The sequence below is a fragment of the Setaria italica genome, chromosome VII (genome assembly GCF_000263155.2).
Source record: "Setaria italica strain Yugu1 chromosome VII, Setaria_italica_v2.0, whole genome shotgun sequence".
Taxonomy (NCBI): Eukaryota; Viridiplantae; Streptophyta; class Magnoliopsida; order Poales; family Poaceae; genus Setaria; species Setaria italica.
The window spans coordinates 20,820,914-20,829,225 of NC_028456.1; the positions used below are offsets into that span (position 1 = coordinate 20,820,914).

Genomic DNA, 8,312 nt, shown 5'->3' on the forward strand with positions numbered 1-8,312 from the left:
GTTATGAATTCATCTATCCAGAAAACCTTGTTGAGTTCCTGTTTCATTAAATTGTTGCAAATTTGATGCCATGCATTTGTCAGAAATGTTCTTGTACTAGATCCCCCCCCCCACACCCCACCCCTCTCTGTGTTTTAATTTATTATACAATTGCCCTGCTGTCCACTCTGAACTTCCTGTCTGAATGAAATTGCCTAAAACCTATGCTTTTCTACAGAAAGCATGGAATGTCACAGGATTCCACAAGACAAAAGTTGTCCTTTCGAGCAACATATGCAATTTTCTGTGCTAGTATGAGCTTAACATGACTTTTCTTCTGCCATTACAAAGTGAGTTCTTATGTCTGCACCATTGTGGACACTGGAAAACAAAACGCAAGCAAGCATTCCAATTTCTCCTATATGGGCCAAATTGCAAGGCTCGCGAACCGGCCCACTAGCAGAGCAGCAGGCGAATCGCTGCTCCTCGGGATTCCGGGAACGCGACCAACGATCAGCGTGGCAGCGTCGGCGTCGCCCGCCGCCTCGTCTTCCTCCCTGCCTGCATTTAACTTGCAGCAGTCTGCCTCCTGGCGCTTGGGACTCTGTTGCTGCTGCTGCTGCTGCTGCTATTTCTTCGCAGCTGTTCTTCTTCCCCGGATGCTCCATCCGTCCGCAAAACAGTAAACAGGTTAGGTGCTTGGACCTCCACTTCTGGTTTCTTCAGTTGCTTGCTTCTTCTTATAAGAAAAATATCTGTTTTTGCTCGGTTTTCTGGATCAAGGTCCAGGTCGTTCCTGCGGTTCGTTCTGGCAATGGGCGGCGGCGACGGCGGCTCGGTGCCACACTGCAGATGCCACGCCGATGTGACTTTGTTCTTGTCGGAAAGGTTGGCTCCGGGAAGAGCGCCACCGCGAGACCTGCCAGATGAAGCGCACGACGTTTCGCGATGGCTCTTCATGCGATCTTTGGCCCTTCACTGAGCGTCATGAATATTTTTTTTACGCAAAATGCAACTATCACTTTGATGAAAGATCATGTTACAGAATTGCATGCGGTGTGCACCATGTCACGTTTTAACCCATCACCATGTCACCATAATTTCAGGTGAAAAGCACGTTACAAAATCTCAGGGATTTACACCATGTCACGTTAACAAAAGCGACATATGAAATTTGTCAGATCTGCTTTAACGTGAAACTGTCGTGATAGGCTGGATCCTTTACATCTAACAGCATCAGATCTAATTGACGAAAGATATTTTGCATTTTTTTATCATATTTTCTAAATTAAAAATTATTCAAATATATATTCCTTCTATTACCTCCTAGGAGGTAATGGTTATCCAAATCTAACCAAATGGACGGTCCACATTCATTTGAGAGTACCTTAGCAAAACCCTTGTATCACTCATCAGACCTGACAGTGTAAAACTCCTCTTTACTAATAAAATACTTGTAATTTTCATTTTCTTGATAGTAAAGTACAGGATATTTGTTCTAATAAATGATTCATAACCACTTCCGATTTTCCATTAGTGTACTCCGAAAATTCATACTGCTTGTAGCTTTTTATTTATTCAAAACATTGAATTGGAACCAAAGTAGTACTATAGCTTTGTATGGGTACTTGTACTTGTTTCCATGCTGCATATGAACAAAATGTATGACTTCTTTACCGAAGACTTCTTACACTCTTTTTTTTTGAACATAGGGTTATTTGACATGAACGCTAGTACAACAGAAGATGCCCGTAAGGAGATCGCTAAGTGTATGGATTTGTCCAAGGACGGGATACATGCGATGCTTCTGGTGTTTTCAGCTGCCACTCGGTTTTTGGATGAAGATGTGAATACAGTCGAGTCCATCAAAATATTTTTCGGTGATAGTATCTCCAACCACATGATATTAGTTTTCACTAATGGGGATCAAGTAGGGGAGAGCACCTTCAAGAAAATGCTATCCAATAAGCGGGCAAGATATCTGCAGGTCATTTTCATTTCTATCCAATATTGTTTAACATGTACCTTTTAGTGTCTCTCATTGGGTCAGATTCTGAGGACTCCAATTATTCATGATCTTTTTGTCTGTGATTTATGTTTGGCGCTCTATTTTTCACAGGAGCTGGTGAGGCTATGTGCACATAGGGTTGTCCTCTTCGATAACAGGACCAGTGATGCAGCATGCCAACAACAACAACTCAAGAAATTGCTCGAGGCTGTTGACTCTGTTATATCAGACACTGACGTCCACCATTCTCCAATCAAATGTTCACTCAGATTAAGGTGTGGTTAAACTAAACTTCTACCGTGTTTTTGGAATTTGTTTTAGTTCTCATGTGTATATTTTGCTCTATTGTTGCAGGAAGTGCATGGGAGGCAGAAAGAGATAGATGTTGAGGGATATACTGCTGAAGAAATGTCCCAGTCAAAGAAAGATATGTACGACCAATACCTTATGCTCATCACAAAGATGGTAATATAATTCTTTTGGTATATGGTTGATTTGTTAATGTTTAGCATTACAGTCTGATTTAGTATATCTATCTTTTACTGATAACAAGATTTTTTAGATCTCTATTTGTAAATGTCCATACAAGAATGTCAATAATTTGCTCTCTTCTGGATGCTGTTTTGCTCTTTGCTTTATGGGAAATCTATTGGTGCCTTTTAAAACTGCTATACTAACTGCACATTGCGAGAAGCTTGAGCTTGATTATGTTCTCTGCCTCATTTTTCTTTGAAAACAAGCAAATCTTATCCATAATCATGGTTTCTATTATTCAAACTAGCTGAGGGAACTGTAGTCTATTATTCAAACTAGCTGAGGGAACTGCTATACTAATGTTGTGTGGCTACATTTGAATATTCCACTTTTATTCACTAACTGTAGTTTATGCTACCATATGTTTCTCTGTTTATTTTCCTTCTGAGTACTCAGCAATTTTCTAGGATTTTTTTCCTTTTATCTGATTTACTGGTTTATTGAGGTGTCATGAATCCCACAAGTTTGTTTCTAATAGTTTGAATATAAATATATATCATTAATAGGTGGAAGAAAAGCTTAACAGTTCGATCGGGAAGCTACAAAACCAGCTAATGGAAGAACAGAAAGCAAGACAGAAGGTGGAGAGTGAGGTAGCAGAAGCAAAGTTGAGGTCTGAGGAGGAGATCCGGAAACTCAGGGAGAGCCTAGAGAAGGCTCATCAGGAAAATGACAAAGCTCGGCGGTTTTATGAGAAGTTCAGATGGGTGGATGAGAAGTGCTCCATAATGTGATCAATGTTTGAATGCAGAAATGTACAGCATTGTTGCACGGAGGATTGTTGTCTGCTTTTGTTGAATGGAGTGCGCTACCATCCACTCTTAACTAGTTGTTGAAGACTCCAACCATATGTTCTTCTGATTACCTGTTCTTGCTACTTTATTGTGACAATTAAACGTAGTGTGTTTTCATTTGGCATCCGTATTTGTTTCCTGTCAGCGGCTTAATTCGTCGTGTCTTTGCCTTGTTTCCCTACTCGAGTTTTTATTTCCTTTTGCTGAATGTTTTGTCCAGATAAAGTTGGCCTGAAAGCTTGCTTCACCGCAAAACCATCATACATTTTACACTTTACCCAGTAACCATTTTCTCATCACTTTCCCATACATGTATATATACATATACCTATACGCATATATATATTCAGTTTCTGGACAACATGTGGGATAGAATCCACACCTTCTTCGTTAAAATTAGCGTGCCGCGACGGAGCAGGAGTATGACAATCGTGGCCTTGATCACGGACGCGCCAACAGAACAGCACGAGGAATAATATGTTATACTGTGCGGCTGGGAGAGAGGAAAGGCAGCATGCAGGGCCTACGCAAAGGTGTTATTACCATCAATCTGCAAGACCGTTTCATATGCGTGCTCCAAATGAATCGAGAAAAGACCAAATGAAAATGAGTTAGTAGTTGAGATATGGCTGTTTATTTCAAATGGAAAATTAGAACCATTGAAGTTTGTTTGATCGAGCATCCCTATTTGTGTAAGGTGTCGTTAGCTACAAAGAGAATGTCATGCATGGCCCTTATATATCCATGACGGGTAAACACTACCGGCCGTTAGCTAGATTGATTGTTTCTTACTTGTCTTCAATGTTTTAAATAATAGGTCAAGGGATTTAGCAGCAAGACTCTAAAACAGCTAATAACGAAGCTAAATGAGGTTATAGCGGGCTATAGTGGCTAAATTGTGTGTGAGAACAAATAGCTAGCGGTGTCCTGGCTGTTGCGGACCATAGAGACAGCTATAACGGGAGATTTAAAACCTTGCTTGTCTTTGATTGATGCGGCTCTTCTTTTTTGTATAAAGAGGTTTATTACTTGACTCCTAACAAACTAGGATAATCCTTAACTTCCTGATCCTCCCTCTTGCACCATGTATTAACAAAAGTAAGTGACAAAAATAGTAGATCATCAATGCACCAAACGAATGACGAGATCACAGCAAGGTTAGCTAAAATGGCATATTATATATATATATATCCATTGAAATAGTAGTAATTTAATATTTGTCTTAGGAGAGATCAAATATTTTAGTTTTGTTCAAGGATGATTGCTTGGCTGGAGGGCTTCCTGCGGGTCCACCCATCAATCAATCCTAGCTTAATATAATCGACAAGCTTAATCATGGGCTTAACCACAATCTGGAAAAGGATCGCGGATGCCATCACCTCCAGCTTGAGTGGATTTCCTGCGATACACTGAAAATTACAGATTTGCCTGTATTTTAATGGTCTCAATCACAAGGAACACAGCAGAGTGCACAAGCAAGGGGTCTGTGGTAGGACAGGATTTGGAGAACACTGAGCAACCAAGAAGTACATTATCCTAATTAATGTACGAATGCTAGAGCCCGTAGTTCTGTGTCAATAATGCTTTCAATTCAAGTTGAAATGTCCGTTTTTCAATTGGCATCGTCTTTGACTTTTTATGTTTCTTGACATCCATGAGACTTGAACAACTTTTTTTCTATGACATTATTTTTTTTACATATATACATCCTAACAAAACCATTCTTTTATGGAATTAATTTCAAAGACAAATGTAGTAATATAACTAGCTAATAATCTTAGTAGCTCTATAAATTCTTATGGTTAAATTGAATAAGAGAATGGCAGAGAACTAGTCCGAGGATATGAATAAAAATGAGAAGAGGAAGTAATTCATCATATACCTAAACAGTGTAGACATGTACTAGTGCAGGGTGATATCTTTCTATTTTTAATCTAATTTGATGCATTGGCATTACTATCTATAACACCTATAAGAAACAATTATTGTTTGTCTTCCAATCAAGTGCTTTGAAAAGGTATATGAGTTTGTCACTAGGATTCTTACGCATGGCAACAACAAAAAACCATCGTCTAGCTAACCACCACAAGGAGCACAAAATATTTCATAGCTATTGTTGCGATGTCGCTATCATTGCGCTCCAACTCAAGCTCCATTACCGCCCCGCATGCATGATGCATGCACTCAAAAATTGGTAAAATTCCTTACAGTAATGCACGAATTTGGGTAGTAATTAAATTGATAGCTAGTTACATGCCACTGTGTGTTTTTTTTTCATATCCTGCAATGTTTCTTTCAATTTTCTTTTCATGCTATTACTAGCTAGTTGACATTTTTAGCTTTTTAGAAACTCATAAATCTGATTTTTTTAGTGAAATTTGCACCATTTTCAACTGAATTCCCCCCAGAAACTCTTGCTTCCTAGATCTCCATGAGATTTGGATATGGTGAGAGTCACACCAACTCTAAACGATAAAGCCAAATGACACAATAATATATAACCTTTTAGAAAGTAACACATGATAGATTGATAGTGTAGCAGCTATATCTCTCACCGTAGAGCGTGCATGGCACTCATGCATCGAGCCGCACTTTGTACAGCGCTCAGCACGTGATTTTTCACTTGACCTACATGCATGGATCAACGGCTTAATATAAAAATGTTGGTTAGTGGATTTTATCCCAGTAGTATATTACAGTAAAAGAACACGTACACAACAGCTGAAAGATTAGAGGCACCATAAAGCAAGCTTGCATTAGAGCAACTCCAGCACATACTCTAAATAGCCATCTACCCTAAATTTAGAGGGCAAGCAAAAAAGAGAACTTTAGTAGGCCCTCCATTTTAGGGAAATCTTCAAAATTCCCTCACACCCTCCGTTCGGGGGATCTAGGGAGCCTTCTATCCATGGAGGCTGTTTAGATAGTATTGCTGCTTCTCAGCGTGAAAAAGCATAAGCTCAAACAAACAGTGAACTTCTCGTGCAGCTTTCGGAAAATCAGAAGCTCAAAAAAGCTGAGTTCTATGAAAAGCTAAAAAAGCTTAGTTTTCTAAGTTTTTCATATTTTTTTAAGCCCAGAAAGATAAAAACATCTTGTAAAATTATTGTTGACAAGCCAGCCGCAGTTTTCCAAAAAAAAGCTCTGAAAGCTGCAAGTCAAACAAATAGGCCCTTAGTAGGTAGCTACATGGAAAGATAGATATATAGGGTGCGTTAGGCAGAGCTCTCATACAACTTCTAGGCTGAATCCAGGAGGAGCACTGCCAAACAATTTTCTAGGTAGAAGTGATTCTGTGCTAATTCTATGAGGTGCTCTGAAATGAACTAGAGGGGTGGGAGCTGAGAAAACTAGTGTCTCCTGATTCACTTCTCGCACACAAAATATTTATCCATAAAGTTTATTATAGAGATTCAAAGAGAATCACTTTCAACCACATAGTCACTTCTCTTAGAGAATCTACTCTCATAGAGAATCAAAATCACGTGAAGCTCTACCAAACAAGTTCATACTTGGACCTATGTGAAAAGCAAAAGCAAAGTGAGATGTTTATTACGTTATTTCTCTGACTAAGTTAGAAATTGAAAATTCACCGAATTTCTCAACGACATCCTCCAGGGCTTGACAATGAAGCTTTATGGTGTGCTGCTTCTTCTTCGGGGCTAGTGCAATGTGGCGGTGAAAATTTCCAGCGCCGTCTGCGATGCCAACGCAGGAGCCGAAGATGGACGTCGCGCCTACTTCGAACGCGACGATTGGCTTGATGATGACTTGGGCCATCGAGTTCGCCAGTGGATTTTCAGTGAGATCCCCTACCTGACGCACCAGCTGTCGGTGTTTAGACCCGATAACCTACCAAGGGAGGGTGCCCGATGTAGTGTTTAGTGCGTGGGGCTCGCCAAGATCAGGAACTCGAAGGTGAACTCGAACACATGATTTGGACAAGTTTTGGCTGTTAGATTGTGTAATACCCTACATCCTGTGTATTTGTTAGATTTAATTGCTTTGGAAGGGGTTCCTGACTCGCTTTATATTGCTAGGGGTAGGGTTACAGGTTGGTTGATTACCAAGAATACTAGTTGGATTCAATTAGACAAGTCCTACTCTAATTGCTACGAATAGTTTTCCTAATCATCGACTAGTTCCTATCCTGCCATCTATACCGTAGCCTCCATATTTGACATGTCTCAGTGTCTAGCCCTATATCTAGGACTGTCCAAACTTTCTGGTGGACCCATAGATGTATGTACGACACTTGGTTCATATTATATCCAATAACAATGGAATTATTCTTAGGCATGCAGATGTGCACAATATATGAAAGTAATAAACTCACCCTCGCGTAACGCATTAATTAGGCTTGTGTCAAGCATATTGAAAAAAAATAAGATTTGGAGCCTAGCTTTTTATTAGATCCCACTACTAGAGAACTGAGTATTGGTCCTAGCCCTTAGTATCGGTTGGTTTTTGACCTAGTACTAATGTGAGCATTAGTACCGGGTCTAACGGCTAGTTCGTCAGAAGCCCCCCTCTCCAACCGGTACTAAAGGTCACCCATTAGTAACGGGTGGTGGGTGGAGCCTTCACCTGGTACTAATATGCCTAAGGGCCTTTATTAACAGGTGGAGGCTCCATCCGGTACTAATGGGTGACCTTTAGTACCGGTTGGAGCTCCCAACATTTAGTACCCCGTTGCCCCATCCGCCTTATCCACTCCCCCACGTACCCGCTCCCGTCCTCTCTCTCCGCCCCCATCTTTTCTCTCTCTCTCTACACCGCTGTCTGGATCCCATCCTCCTCTAGCGTGACAGGCTGAAGGTGCGAGGCTGCTGCCCCTCTCCTCCCCCCTCCACTCGCCCCTCACTGCGATGACGAAAGGCGGCGGGAGGAGGTGTGGAGGCAGCGCTAGGCAAGGCGATGGCCGGAGGATGCAGCGCAGGATGAGGAGCAGTGGCACGGGTGGAGGATGCGGTGTAGGACTAGGAGTGATGGTGCGG

General features: G+C 41.0%; 1 pseudogene; it reads left to right on the plus strand.

Annotated features, from left to right (window-relative positions):
• The first annotated feature begins 1,599 nt into the window (after positions 1–1,599).
• On the plus strand, positions 1,600–3,255 carry LOC101780225 (annotated as a pseudogene).
• The last annotated feature ends 5,057 nt before the right edge of the window (positions 3,256–8,312 follow it).